Raw genomic sequence first — 15902 nt, forward strand, 5'->3', positions numbered from 1 at the left:
CAGCTTTTTATTGGATGCTCCTACTAATCTGATCTGGTCTCCTGACTAATTGGAATGCCAGCTCTCAGCTTGGAAGCATGAGGACTCACAGGAGAAAGTACTGGGGCAACTGAGTCAACCCGGGATGGCATGCTGTCCTTGTTGGCTCCTTGTACACAGGGGAAGACTAAGACCTGGCTCATGAGTGCACTCAACAATAGACGTTGTAGCCACAAAGCTATTGTGCCTCGTGGGGAAGGAAAGCAGGGCTTCCCTAGTGAGGCTAAACTTTGAGCCTCAGACTCCAGCCTGTGAGCTCTTGTTACCTCCACCCTGTCTCCACTGATAAAGCCCGGAGTGAGCTCCAGGGGACAGATTGGGGTTACCATGCATGCATAGGGAATTTACTTAAGGAGCCCAGCAGAAAGGAACTGCTTGCAGCAGGAGGTGGAGGTGACAGGGGATAGTCACTCAGGATGAGAGGACTGATGGATCAGGAAAAGACAGACATCAATCAGCCAATGGGAGCCTGCTGTGGGAGACCTCCTTCTAGTTATCGTCACAGCTCTCTGTCTACAGGCCGTTAGGACTTCACCCTGGTTTTCTAGTCCCTCTCCCTATACACGGGCACAGGGGAGCAACATGAGGGGCTGTGGAGCCAGGATGGTTCCCGCCCACTCAGCACTAAAACAGTGCCAGTAGTGCCCCCAAAGACATGATCTCACTCTATTGAGCAATGGCCTGGGAATCTGAGCCCCGCTAGGCTGAAGGGGGAACTAGGACTTCCTGAGAGAGAGGAAGTATCAACCAAGAATGGTTCTACTCTATCGTGTTCCTTCTACCCTGTCATGCGTTCTGAAATCCCACAGGTCTCCCTTCACAGAGATTTTCACAAGGGCGTCCATGTCATTCCGAAACCTGGTAGTCCCCTCAGGGGTAGACCCCCTGAATCCTGGGTAGGAAACCCGGAGTAGGCCCAGTGCCTGGAGCTCATGCAGGCCTTAGATTGGGAGAAAAAAAAAAGTGTCACTCCAGGTGGGACTGGCGCGTAAAGGATAGCAGGAGATCCCAGCGTGGTCTGGAGGTTGGAACTGAATGCATATTCTCACAAGGGTACGCCAAAAGGCATTGAGCAAGAGTTTGGGTATAACTCAGTGGTAGAGCACTTGCCTAGCATGCAGGAGGCCCCAGGTTCAATCCCCAGCACTGAAACAAAACTAATGAAATAGAAAGCATTTAATGGAGGAACTCAATGACAACAGCACCCACCCTGCCCTTAGGTGTCACTTCCCTCTTTTATGCATGACCCTGCCTTGCTTTTTTCTTGGCCAAGGGCTCTGTAGAGGAATGCTGTTTACAGATCACTAGTCTGCGGAAAAACAACCTGGAAACAGTTGAACTGGTGGGTAAGCCCAAAGTGTCCCTTCTTCTTATTTTGTCCTGTTCCTTAGGAAAACAAAAAAAGGATCCATTTAGTGTTGCTGTAGCAAATTTATTATTATTGTTGTTGTTTGTTTATTTATTTTTAAGGAAGGCAGCATTTCCACCTGTGCTGCCTGGCTTGGGAGGGAGCTCAGATAAAAAACAGATTGTGGCGCATGCTGTGTAATCAGCTCAGACAAAGCAGCCCAGCCTCAGTGTGCCCAGGGAGGCCGCAAGCCTGCAGTTTCCCTGTCTCAGCAGAGAGGCAGAAGAAACCTGTTAACCTGTCTCAGGCGCTAAGAAAAAGATCGCAGTGAGATCTCGTCTGTTAAAGCCTGCTGAGTTCCTGCAGCTCCATGCCTGCCGTGTTTCCTTATTGCTTACTCATCAAAATGATCACCGGGGCTCAGAACTGCTTTCTTCCCCTCTTCCGGTTCCTGGGTTCCTTAAGCATGTCAGTTGATGCTTCCTTTGCAGTTTGAAAGGCTGCCTTTGGGGGAGAAAATGAAGTGGTTAATCTAAACATTCTGTCTCAGAGTGAACTGGCACACCATAGAAGCTTATTTGGGCTGTGTCTCATTGAGACTGTGCCCTTCTGATGGCAGGTAGGCCACTGAAGCTCAGGCTTGAGGAACCCAGAGAGGTCACGTGACTGTGCAGTCAGTTGTATTTGCCTCCAGGTCTTGCAATTTCTAGACTTGGAATTTCTAGATTATTCTGCTCAGTAGAAGAGCAGCAAATCTGCATTTCCTCAATGAGTGAAGGGAAGGTCTGCCCAAAAATTGGCTAGCGAGGGCTTTAAGACCCAACATTAATTTTTTTTTTTTGATGCAAAAAGCCCCAACCAGGTTACTTCTGTTTTTTGTTTTGTTTTGCTTTTTTTGTTAATTTTTTTTTTTAAATTTTGACAGTCTGTGCACAGACCCAGTGAGAGGCCACCACACCATAGAGAGGTGAAACCGCTCTATAAAAGCCTCCTCAGCACTGTTTGCAGGGAGTGGGTGGACACGCCGACCTGTGACCAGGACACAGTCCGGAATCTTCCATTACACTTCCAGAAACCTAGCCCTTTATATGCTTGGCTGGGAGATGAACGGAAGAACAGATAAAGACAGCTGCCACTGACAGACCAGGGCCTATGGGCCAACCACTTCTCTGGAAACCATTCTAGTTCTGGATCTCTGCAGTGTTAGCAGCTCAGCCCAAACGTCTCCCCAACTCTCTCCTCCCCTTTCAGTAGGATGTTGAAGCTCAAACTCAGAGCTGTAGACCTGGGACTGAAACCTAAAGCTTCCCTTTGTCTGACTTGGATAAAACAAACAAACAAAAAACTCCAAAAGCACTCTAAGTACACACCTTTAATTCCAGCACTCAGTAGGCAGAGACAGGTGGATTTCTATGAGTATGAGGCCAGCCTGGTCTGCATAAGAGTCTAGACCAACCAGGGCTACATGGTGAGACCCTTTCTCAAAAACAAATAAATAAATTGCTTGATTAATTATTAATTTATTAAATATTAATTAATTATTAATTAATAAACCTTCTGTCATAAGCTCATATCTACATGAACTTCTAAATGTCCTCTCTCTTTTCTAGATTGGGATTTATACTTTGGCTAGAAGGGTCAAAAGCAGCTGGACACATATCTTCTCCTTCCTGTAGATTTCTGGCAGAGTTAGAGATGCATGTAGAAATAGGCAAGGTTTGTCAAGCAGGTTTTCTGCAAGACTGAAGAAAATACAAAGCCTGAAACTATAATGGCCTTGAATACTCTTAGGGGCTGGCAGCAAGACCACTGATACATGCAGCATGAAAACAAAGCAGAAAACAGGGCATTCACCATGTCTCTGCAAGGACCGGAAGACTTGCTTTAGGGTCATGCTAACCCTCTGCTGCCTTCCTTGTGGGCTTTAGAATCTTTTCTGAGAATCATTCCTGGGAGCGTGAGGAGCCAAGTAATGCCCAGATTTGAATCGTCCAAGGGTTTGCTGAAACAGTATGCAATTATGCCTGGCTCAGGCTTCACACCCAATCTGCCTGCTCTTCTTCCTCTTCCTTTCCTCCCTTTCACCTCCTCTCCCTCCACCCTTCCTTCCTTCTTTCCTTCTTTCCTTCTTTCCTTCTTTCCTTCTTTCCTTCTTTCCTTCCTTCCTTCCTTCCTTCCTTCCTTCCTTCCTTCCTTCCTTCCTTCCTTCCTTCCTTCCTTCATTTTCTGCAGGGTCTCTTTATGCAGTTTTGACTGTCCTGGAGTATACTATGTAGATCAGGCTGAGCTCAAACTTGGAGATCCTGCTATCTTTGCCTCCCAAATGCTGGTCTCAAAGGTGTACTCTATCATCCCTGACAGCATGTGTCTGCTTCTCTGTTGTGTTTCCCATTACTTCTCCAAGAGGGGAGTGACCTGCCTCAACAGGTAACCAAACAGGGTCAGGATATTGATACTGGTCATGCTTCTCTCTGTATCTCTCTTTCTCATATTTGTTGAGCCAGAGTCTTGCTACTTAGCCAGACAGACTTTGATCCTCCTTCTTCAGGTACAGGAATACCAGTATTACAGTTAGGGACCACAATGCCCAGCTAAGGAGTAAGGATTCAGACCCCCGGTGAGCATTCCAGTTTCTTCGCATAGCAGGGACTGAGCTTCTGTTTCTGGCTGGGGTGTAGCTTCTTTCTGGGAATTTTCATATGACTAGGGTTTTATATGTGCTAGCTCATCTTTTCTCTTGATGCCACTGTGGGGTCAGTTCTCCTGTTTTACACTCAGAATGCCTGGCACAAGATGTGCAGGAATTTATGATGCTTCCAGAATTTAGTGAGGTGGCATGGTGCTGTGTCCAGTCTGAACTGTATGATGTTTTTGAACAAGTGTGGATTTGGAGTTAGTGTTTTTAAGGAGGTCATCTAGGTGTAGTGAAATCATTAGGACGGGCCCATCCAGTCTGACCAGTGTTCCTGTTAGTTGAACAGTTGAGAAACTAGAGATGCTTGAACAGGAGAAAGACAGTACAGGGACAGTGAGAAGTGCCACGAGCAGGCAGGCCAAGGGGAGAGACCCTACTGCCACCTTGGGCTTAGCATTGTGAGATCTTAGATCTCTGCTGCTGAAGCCCGGCCTCTGGTGCTATGATATGGTGCCCTGGGTCAACAATGACACTTAGTCAATATCAGTGATTAAAACCATGATCTCTATTGGAAATGTTTTCATTTCCATTGTAAGTGACATAAAAAAATCTACGAACAAAAACAGGCCATTAGGCTAGGGCTCCAAGTTACTAAACTCATTGGCTTTGGGAGCTTCTAAAAGTTGGTGTGGTACCTCTTAGTCTTCACCAGCATTGTTTCTATTTGGCGGGAGTCACACTTAGTTCAAAGACACCAAAAGCACCTTGTACCAGGGACTTAGGTATTTCATACAAGGACTGCATTTGAAGCTATTACTCAGGCTGTGAATTTACTCACTGTATTTATACCATCTTCTCTCAGAGCTAGTCTGGGTGACTGATCTTGTTTATGACCACAGTACACCACAGAAATGAAAAAAAGGTATCTGTCTGCACCCAAACTGGAAGCCTTGCCTTAGCGGGCAGCTTCAGGTTGAAATCTGCTTACCACCCTCCCAAACCCTGAAGGAGGATCCTCAGTTGTACTTGTTAGGGCTGTAGATATAGCTGTGGCTGTGGTAACGGGGATCTGCTCCCAACGTCTATTCATTGCCATCAAAGCCCATTAGACCAGCCCAGTAGTAGCACTGGGCTACGCTATGCTTGCCGTGCCTGTGGCTACCCTGCCTCTCATGCTGTGATGGCCAGAGAAGGCATTGTAGCATACTGAGGACTTCACCACCACTTCATGTTCTCTGTCAAAAAGGGAAGACTCTGCCCTGCGGGTCATTTGTTAACAAAACCTCTGCAAAAGATGAAAACAGGTCTACCCACACAATGGAACTAATGCCCAAATGTCAGTAGAACCTTAGTTCTACTGTTAGATATTTTTTTAAAATGTTTATTTTATTTATTTATTACGTATATAGTATTCTGTCTACATGTATGCCTGCAGGCCAGAAGACAGCACCAGACCTCATTACAGATGGTTGTGAGCCACCATGTGGTTGCTGGGAATTGAACTCGGGACCTTTGGAAGAGCAGGCAATGCTCTTAACCACTGAGCCATCTTTCTAGCCCTACTGTTAGATTTTTAAAATAACAGTCATCTCATAGGCCCCACTGTTACAGTAAATATTGTTACCATCACCACCACCACCACCACTACCACCACCATCATCGTCATCATCATTATCGGCATGAATAATAAAATCCCAGAGACAGATATTGGGGTTCAACTTGAAGATCAGAAAAGCAAAGCAGCCAAGCCACTATTACTTCTATAAAATCTTCAGACTGAAAGAGAGTGAGTTCCTGTCTCATCCCACTTTATATTCCTCTCTAGTGCTGGGATTAAAGCCGTGTATCATCCTGCCCGGCCTCTATGGCTAACTAGTATGACTGCTGGGATTAAACGTGTGTACCACCACTGCCTGTATGACTGACCAGTGGGGCTGTTTTGAATCTGTTCTGCAAGCAAGCTTTGTTTATTAAAATACAAATGAAATACCACTACATTTTCCCTTTTCTCGTCTAAAATAAAGGTTATACTTAATATAAGAAAAACTATATATAGTAAGTACAATAACTATATACAATATATACAGGCAATAAATACATCAGCAATATCTAGTTTATTTGCATTTGACAGATTCAGAAAAAAATACTCCATATCTATCCTATCTTGGTGAGTCCAAAGTCTTGTACCCAATTGACTTTCTATCATAACTTGCTTTCTGTATCTGGTAAACTATAACTATGTAGTCTTCAACTCCCTTCAACACTCAAGAAGGAAATAATATTAACTGGGTTAGTAAGAAGTGTAAGCAAGGACTAGAAATTTGCATTACACTGTTAAATGAGTTGTATAGGTATAAGACTTTGAACAAGAGTAAAAATATATGTAGAGTATATTATAACAAAATTAACCTCAAATTTATAGCAATACAAAATTTGTATACGATATACAAAAATTCAGTTCAATGTAAAACATTTAAAACTAGTAGTTGCTTTTTGAAAGTAGATTCAATAATCTACCTTTTTATCTTATCATATCTATGGCCTCCCCTTTTTCTTTTCAGAGTAGATTCAATAATCTATCCTTTTATCCTATCAATCCCTCATCACTTTAATTCTTTTCTGTAGAAGTCAGATAGGATCACTGGTCAAGTCCCACGGCGTCTCAATACTTTTCAAAGAACTTTTAAACCACTGCCCATGTCTTCCTTAGCAGTTATGACGGCCTCTTAGGTTCAGAGACGTCCAATGACTTGTTATTTACACAGCCTGGCAGAATCTACATTCTCCTCCTGGGAGGGGGGACTGCAGGGATGAGGGAAGAGCAAACAGATAACCCTTGTGGTACAAACCCCCTTCTCGCTCTTGCTTTTCAGAGGTCTCTTCTACAGACCACAGCTCCCATGTGTCTATTCTATAGGTAAAGAGATTACGGCTCCGGCAGTGATGCATCCTATAGCCTATTATTCCCCCTGCAGGTGAGGGAGGGTGTGCCCTGACTCCTGTGACTTTGCCAGGTGTTTCTGTGGCTGGAAGTTTGCACACACAGGTGCACTCCCAGGCAGCTTCCCCGAGACTTTCAGGAAAGTGGGGCATGGAGCAATCCCCAGGTGCTCTGCTCTTCCTGCTTCCCCAGGCTGAAACCTTAGGGCAGGGGACAGCTTGTGCAACCTAAGGACAGATGCATTCTCAGATCTTGGCCCTGGTGTCTAATTTCCTGGCACCAAAGTTCCAGCTGCCTGACTAAAGCTGAGTGTCCCAAACAGAAGCAAGGCCGCATGCCAATCGGAGTGGCTGGGAGTGTGTGTGTGGGGTACATACATGCAAAGTACCCAATGGGAACACAGAGTGGCTGGCGTGGCAGTCGGCTGATCTGAGGGTCATGGCTGTAATTTGTGTAAATGTAATCATTTAGTACCTATGCTTACCAACCTTAAGGAGCTTCCTGCTTTCTGCTTTGTTTGATACAGGCTTTGGAGAAGGCACAATTTTCCCACGCTGACAAGCCTGGGGCTCTGCATAGGGAATGAAGATCCAGACCAAGGATGATGACCAAAGGCCTGAGGACCCCAGTCGCAAAGTGCAAAGTATCCTTGGACTTTCGGGATGGTGAGCGCATGTCTTTGTAATCATGTGTATCTAGTTGCCCTGGTAGGAACACCAATTAGCTAGCAGGGCGTGGGTACCATGGAGCCGCGCTCAGACTTAAGCACCTTATGCCATCCTCATGACTCTGAGTTGGGTACCATGGAAACCCGCACTTAGAGGGCATCAGTGAATACTCTGGGGCTGCATAGCTTGCGTAATGTGTCAGAGAACAGAATGTAGTGCATGGCCAGCGTTCTTGTGGTATTCTCTTGCCACATCTACTTTCAAGGCCAAAGACTGGCAGAAGAAAGGTGAAGTGAGCGAGCCTAGGCCTGGGCGTCTCTCTGGGCTCTGACGGAGGAGGGAAATAGAGGAGATATACATATTCACATGAGCACATCTATCCATGGCAATCGGTGATCCTGCACATCGTCCCTGACTGCTTGCTCCCCTCCTGGCATTTTCAGCCCCGTTCATGCGTAAAGTGGGTGTTTATGAAGCCACTCCCGAGCCTCAGTTCTACACTCCAGGCATGTGGCCGTGAAGGTGCCAGAACTTTCTCTCGGAGGGGCCCTTGGTACCATGAACCCCTCGGGGAAGGAGGCAGGAAGTGCCACTTTGACTTCCATACATGTCTGTTAAGCTGCTGGACACTTGGAGGGAAATGGTAGGAAGGGAGGACTTTTGTCAGTGCTTGGGCCACCATGTCAAGCCCTGGCAGCTCCCGGCCCAGCCTCCAGAGAAGATTCCCCACTGAGTTTATTTCCAGGCCAGGAATGGCTTTCACCACACTGTGCCGCACGCTTGCCTCTGTGCGCTCCTGCTGGCTCCTATCCTCCCCCACACGCCTGAGTAGTTCTCAGAATGCTCTCCTGTGTTCTGCAGTGTGCGCCTTGCAGGACAGGGTGCTTCCTGGAAACCTTCCTCATTCTTTCCTGTTCTGCAGCTCTGCTTTCACTACGAGGAATCCCTATAAGCAGACATTCTGGCGTCCTCTCTCTTGTCCATCTCAAACCTAATTGCTGCAGTTCGCAAGTTGGAGGAGCCTGATTCCATGAAAGGGGGCCGTATTCGTCCCGAGGCCACAGCTGAAGAGCAGTAGCCAAGGCTCCAGCCTCTGGTGGCCAGGCTTCTATGGCCCTTCTGGTCTTCTGCCTCCTGGAGGGCTATAGATAGGAGACACCCTTCCTGGAAAGACAACAGCTTGGGGACACTACAGATAAGGCCAGGCGGGTGTGCCTGGTCGGCCCCAGAATAAAAGGCTTACCAGGAGAGGTTTCTTAGGATTCCACCTTCCTTGAGGTGGGTCCTGCCGATAAAGATGCCTTTGAAGTTCCGTTGGCGGTAGATAGGATCTCTGTGGCAGAGCCTGTCACAGGGAGCCTTCTGGATGGCTGTCCCCAGATAGCCAGATCAGCAGGCCGAAGATAGAGAGAAAGAAGACTTATCTAGAAGGGCCTCTGCAGGACTGGCTTTGAGGTACTTCCTTCCTGTCAGCCCATTTCTGGAGTCATTCTCTTCTGTGCAGATGCAGAAACTGAGGCATAGGTCACCATTAGAAAGTCCAGACGAGAGCGTTGCTGTTTGTAGTGAATGCGGGTTCCACACTGTGGACGTTCAGTACATACTAAAGCTAATGAACACAAACATTGTACCACATTCTGGGAGCTCAGGACCAGATCCCATATCCTTTCCCAGAGAAAATTCTCAGTCTCCTGCCTGGAAAGAGCTTAGATGAACACTCAGGCCATCGCAGCCAAGGTGTGCTGGGGAGGACAGGGGAGCACACAGCAGAGCCTGCAGCTGGACTTGAGGGGATAAGGGAGAGGTAGAAGGAAGGCAGGGCAAAGCGAGCAGGAACCAGACTCTGGTGGAGCCATTTGCATGTTAGCTGAGGGCAGAGAGTCATAAGGATTTTAAGTCAAGGCAGAGGAGAAAGAGAGTGGCCTCTTACAAACCCGAGACTCTGCATTCCGGGGACCATATTGAGAAGGATGAAAGGTGGCCATGAAGGCGAAAGTGAAGGTGTAATTTCGTAGTAGAGCACATAGTCCTGGTTTGGTCCCTGAAGAAACACACACGTGCAGGGATTTGGGGGTGGGCTGTGGATATCTGGAGGGGCTGGAGGGGAAGGACCTATCCTGGGACAGAGATGGGTGAATTGGAAATCCCTGACACAGAGATTCTACACAGTGCCTTCATCGTTACTTTCATCCCAGAGGCTGGGGTACTCACTGGCATAGGTGGCCGGCCTCTGAGAATTCCAGTGTGCCCCTTTGTCCCTGCCCTAGAAATGACATCCTCAGTCCTCTGCAGGTTCTAGAAGAGCATCCTTGGAGGGGGCAAGGTCTGGAAATCTTTAGGGTAAGCTGTGCTTGTTCCTGGAGACTGCATGTGGGGCTGGTTGCAGGAGGGATTCTTTTTTTGTAGAAAGGACTGTTCTGCTGTTGATAAATGCACAGGCAGAAACAGGGAAGGGTCTGGGTCTTCTCCTGAATAGAAAACTGAACCTGGGGGCCTCTCACAAAAGGAAACCCATCCTTGATTCAGCCTGTGGAGCGGAGGCAAGATTTAGCTGCCAGTGTCTTGAAGAGAACAGATGAGGACTGGATTAGACCTTCAAACATTAGTCCTTGGACTGCTTAGTTTCCCAGATCCTGGCCTCAGTCCCAGTACTGGGCACAAAGGGGTTAGTTCAGCCCTGAGGAGGGTGTGAGCTTCACTGTGTGCATTCCACACAGAACCCCAAAGACCGCTCCTATTGAAGCAGCTGCCATGAGGCTCAGACATCTGCACGGGCAGTCTGGGAAGAGTGTACATCCCAAGCTCAGCTGGAGGTACCTCCTAAGTAAGAGCAGCACAATGGTAGCACCTCCCTTCCTTTAAAGATGGAAACGTAGAAGATTCTAAGTTCTCCACTATTCCTTCCACCCCAGCTTTATCTATGAAGATGGGAGATAATTTCAGGGTAGTTCTCAATTGCCCCAAGGCTACAAAGCTGCCTTATTGAAAAGTAGACAGGAAAAGTCTGCCTTTCCCCAGCCCCCAAAATGCAAAGTTATCAGTATCGTAAGCTCCCAGTATTCTAGAAGGGATCAAAAGGAAAAGCAAAGAGCAGTTTCTCGGCTCCCTTACATTATGACCCAGCTTGTCACTTCAACCAGCATGGAGGTCAAAACGCTAGCAGGCCTCCTGCTTTAGAAGTAAAGTTTTATTAGGATACAACCGTTCCCATTCTCCTGTATTTTGTCTATGTTGATTTGTTGCTTCAAGGGCAGATTCTAGTCATGGCAGCAAGCTTGTGCCCTATAGGGACAGGAGGAAAGGCCAGCCCCGTTGTAACTGCAGTTATGACTCTGAGACTGAGTTCTTCTTTGTAGAGCATCAAGTTCTTTGTAGGCTATTTCTCATTTATTATGATAGCTTGATTTCAGACTGGGATGGTGACGGTGAGCTGCCACTCACCCAGGCCTCCCTCATCCCACAGGCTAAGTTTACCCTGCATTTCCTTCCTTCCTTCCTTCCTTCCTTCCTTCCTTCCTTCCTTCCTTCCTTCCTTCCTTCCTTCCTTCCATTTTTCGCATTGGCCAAAAGCAGCTTCTTTATTAACCAAGGACAATAAAACATATTCATAGCATACAGAGGGGAATCCCACATCAGTCTACCCTTGGACTTCTACTCAGGGGCTGAGAAACCAGGATCATGAGTACAAATGTATCCCAGACTGGTTACTGGAGTCCAACCTCGGCTAGATAACAAACCACATCTTAAGGGAATTTGTCAAAGTATCAAAAATGAAACCAAAAACAACAACCCCCCACCCTTTCCCTGCCAACCTTACTTGAAAAGAATGACCACACATTGCCTGATATTTAAAGGAACCACGGGCTGTTGAGATGGTGGGCATCCCACTCGGCACGTTGCAGCAGAAAGTACCCATCTCTAAGTGAAGTGTGGCCCATCTAGTTAGTCAATTTCAATTTGTGGTCCTTATATTCCTTCTGTGGTCCTTGTTCATCTTCGATTACCCTGCACTGCTACGCCACTGCCGAAGCCAGACACAGCTGCTCCGGCCCACCCACCCTGCTTGGCTAGGTTTTCCTGTAGATGTCATTGTTTGCGGACTGCTGTTTTAGGGTTTGGAGAGCATGGAACATGTCTCTACCCTTGGAATATCTGCAGCCTCTGCCTGGCCTGCTATATAAGTTACTTACTTTATGTTTTATTTTGTATTACTGTGACAGTATACCCACCAAAAGCGAAGCACAGCAGGAAGGGTTTCTCTGGTTCGCCGTGGAGAAGAAAGCACGATGGCAGGACCACCAGGCAGCTGGTCTCGCTGTATGTGCAACTCGGAACGAGAGAGTGACGAATACTTGTCCTCTTTTTGCTTTATCCTATTCATTAGTCCAGAATCCTGGTTCTGCTCATATTAGGGTGGGTCTTCCCCACCTCACTTAACCCAGTCTTAGAGACTCTCCCCCCCAGCCCTTCTGGAGGCTTGTATCATAGGAGATCTAGATCCTGTTATATCAGCAATCGATACGAACGATTATTTCTGGCATCCAGCAGGATCCCGGTAATGCTTTATGACTGGGAGGAAGGTTCTAGCAAAGGAGACAATTGGGACCCTTCGTGGTTGAATACAAGAGCCCAACTTCTGGAAACCATGCTAGCCTACTTTGTGACCTTGGACAGGGAACTGACTTTGTCTCTGTGCCTTCAATTTCCTCATGTGAAAAGTGGGGTAAACCTAGCACTGATAATACTGTGAGAGATACAGGCCTGGCAGTGGGTCACGTGCAGGAAAGATTCTTGACACATTGCCAGATTGACAAGAAACAGGCTATTACAGGCTCAGGGGCATTTGTGGCAGACTCCCTAGAGACAGAGGAGGAAAGAAGAAGCAGCCTGATTCTTTGATAGTCTTGACAAAGGAAATTCCCAGCAGGTGAGGGTGTTAGAGATGGAATAGCCAGCCTCGCCTCACCTCTTCCGCTCCTGAGAGAGCCAGCCTCTGAGCGGTTGTCCTCTGTGGAACGTTGGGAGAGGCACGTTCTCTCCTGCGGATTCCTCAGCAGCTGCTACAGCAGCACCCAGCATGGCAGTGGCTCCAGCCAGACCTGGAAGTTGCACGATGGGGCCAGGTTCCAACATTGTCACCCCCCACGCACCCCAGCACTGGTCAGGTGTTTCCTTTGTCCTTTGTTGGGAAGTTACTTCCGCTGGCAACTCTGTTACTTTGGGAGAAGTCACTGAACTGAATAGGAAAGCGGGAGCCAGGGAACCCCTTGCCACTCGCCAGTTACCCACAGAGCGCTCTGCCTCGTTCCAAAAGCAGCTATTGAACTGTGGCCTAAACAAATTAAGGAGGACTCCTGCCTGCCTCCTGCTCTCTTGGCCCTGGAGGTTTGGAGAGAAAGCACTGTTGTTTTGTACAATTTGGAGCTGCCCTGTCCAGCCACATAGTTTAATCGGCCTTGAAATGGACCTTTATCAGGGCACCAGCCTGAGAATCAGATACCTGTGTGTGAGGAAGGCCAAGAAGCTGGTGCCTCTGGAAGCCCCAAGGTGACTTTGATGTCAGAAGGGTGGAGCACTTGCCTGTGTGTCTGCCCTTGCTGTACCTGTCTTTCCTCTATGTTATATGTGCATGGTCTGGAAAAATCTGGATGAAAAAAGTCAGGCCCTCCAAGAGACCTAGTGGTAGGGAAAGCTACCAAAGAGGGAGAAGGCTCCAGCGTAGTGCTGGCCTCTATGTTTACCCCCTCCACATTCCTGGAGAAAAGGTTCCAGACGGTCCCCATTTATGGATGTGAAAACAGTAGAGGTTTATGAGACAAACTGAATATGTTCAGAGTCTCAGAACTATTCTGCTTAGAGGTAGGACAGGAGTTAGGCGCAGGTGGAAAGTGCTCGCCCCTGGCTTGGTTGTCTGCCTGGAGTCTGTGCAGACGACAGCCTTCTGTGATTCTAGCAAGAGCTGGAATTCTACTTGAGCCCCACCTCATAGGAAACCAAAAATTTTCTACGCTCTTCAGCACCCCGGCAAAGGCCAGTCTGAGTTACTTTTCTGAAAACGGCTTCGCTTTGCGCAGGTCAGTGTGGAATCGAGATTTTCTGCGAACATTTGTGAGACTCAGTTAACATTTGATTACATACAGGGTTGGCTTTTTCTACAACCATCTGAATACTGTGGGAAGGAAGGAGAGGCCCGGACCTCTCAAAGCTGAGGCTGTCAGAGACCATTAGAGTCTCTGAGCACGGCAGGGCTCAGCAGGCTGACAGGGCCCATAGATGTCTCCTTTCTCACCCACATTCAGCTTTCTCTCTCTAGAGACTACTTTCCTGGGTCTGTGTGGAGGCTGGAGGACAACCTAGTTGTCATCTTGGGGAAAGCCATCAATTTCTTTGAGGCAGGATCTCTCATCGGTCTGAAGCTCACCAGTTCTGTTAGACTGGCTGGCCAGGGAACCCTTACGATGCTCCAGTCTCTGCCTCCCTGGGGTAGGGACTATATGTTCTCAGCACCATGCCCTGCAAGATGACTTTCTTTGACTTGCTCTTTGATGCTTTCTGAATTTGTCCATTTCTGGTATCCTGAGTTGTTGCCAGGGCTCTGCAGTTGAATCTCACATCTATTCATATATTTTTAAAAAATTATTCCATTCTTTTAGGCATATGAGTGTTTTTGCCTACATGTATGCCTGTGTACCACATGTGCCTGGTGCTTGTCTAGGTTAGAAGAGGTCATCAGATCCCCTGGGACTGGAGGCATTGATGGCTGTGAGCCAGTGTGTCAGTGGTGAAAATCAAACCCAGGTCCCCTGTAAGAGCAACACACGGTTGGGTCAGAACCACTGAGCCAGCTCTCCAGCTCATCTTTTTTATGTGTTCTTGAGATTTTTAGCAGGAAAGTATTGTCACTGCTGCTGCTGCCGCCGTGTCATCATCATCACTATCATTATTATCATTATCATCATCATTATTATTTATTGAGTCAACAGTGTTGCAAAGGTATCACCCTCCAAAGAAAGGAAAATGCTGGGAAAAGGAACTCCATAGCCACCCCTCTGGGCTAATTGGGTTCTTTCAAATATCCACTGTCTTCCTTCCACACCTAATTAATAGTTTTCTGTAGTTACGGAGGTAGAGAATCTTTTGTAGTGTGTTCTGCGTCCGGTAACGTTTGTATCTTAAACTCTCCTTATTCACCTTAAAGCACTTTGCAAATACTCATGTCTATCCGTGTGTTGCGGCTGGTTACACTGATAGATATATTTAAAGTCAGTTGACAATCAAGGGACATCCATTTGCTCTTAGACCCCAGGGGACTGTGCGCATCTTTGCATGTAGCTTTTCTCTTCTTGGAAACCATTTGAGCACATTCTCAGTAGAAAGCTTATTGAGTCAAAGGTCACTGTTTTATGACTCTTGACCCACATTGCCAAATTGCTTTCAAATCGAGCTGTTTACAGTGCCTCTGTTAATAGGCGGACATGCCAGTTTTGCCACTTGTCCACGCCGACTATTATTAGCTTTTTTAAAAATGTAGTTTAATAGGCGTAAGATGGTCTCTTTTTAATTTGTATATATTTTTATCTAGAGAGGAGCTATTCCCCCCTCATCTGCTTGTTTACCAACTCTCTTTGGGAATGCTGATGCTGGCTGCTTCCAGAAACAAGTTCATTATTTTCCATGTGAATCTTTCCAGGCAAGCCAATGGCAGTGCAGCCTTGACTTCAAGCGCATGAACTTCAACACTGAGCCTTCGCGTAAAATCCCCCCCTTTTTTTTTTTGACTGACTGACTTCAGAGCTTAAATGCCAGGACCAAAACAGCCTACTCCTATTGAGTTCTGCATGAGGTCTTCCAACTGGCCCTCAGTCTCTCTGACTTTCAACTTAGCGCTTGATTCCCTTGTTTCTGCTCCCTGCTTCATCTGACGAGCAAGACAGAATTTTTCTGCAGAAAATCTTTAAGATACACCTCCTCCACTATTTTTGGTTTTCTTACCTTGGGAGAGAGAGGGGTGTGTCTCATGTCTTCCTGTTAAGCCTCTCTCTCTCTATTTTTTTAATTTGAGCATCTGCTTGCGTTTCTAGACAGCTTTCTTTGATTTTTTTCTCTCACTGCCTCACCCACAACATCCTGTGGGCTAGAAGCTTCTTCAGCACCTCGTCTCTACTCTCTCTGCCCTGAAGCAACCTGGAGCACACTTGCCTCTCTAGCTAGAAGGAAGGACTATACTAGTTGAAAGTAGCCCAGTTAGCATTTCCAGACCTCTGTTGCCCC

General features: G+C 47.1%; 1 long non-coding RNA gene across 1 annotated transcript in view; it reads left to right on the plus strand.

Annotated features, from left to right (window-relative positions):
* Positions 1–15902, plus strand: part of LOC130889074 (uncharacterized) — a 203021-nt gene that overhangs the window by 111135 nt on the left and 75984 nt on the right. The window contains exon 5 of the long non-coding RNA XR_009058487.1: positions 7490–7628. This is a non-coding gene — a long non-coding RNA (uncharacterized LOC130889074). The remainder of the gene's footprint in view (positions 1–7489; positions 7629–15902) is intronic.

This window comes from Chionomys nivalis, chromosome 17 (genome assembly GCF_950005125.1).
Source record: "Chionomys nivalis chromosome 17, mChiNiv1.1, whole genome shotgun sequence".
Lineage (NCBI taxonomy): Eukaryota > Metazoa > Chordata > Mammalia > Rodentia > Cricetidae > Chionomys > Chionomys nivalis.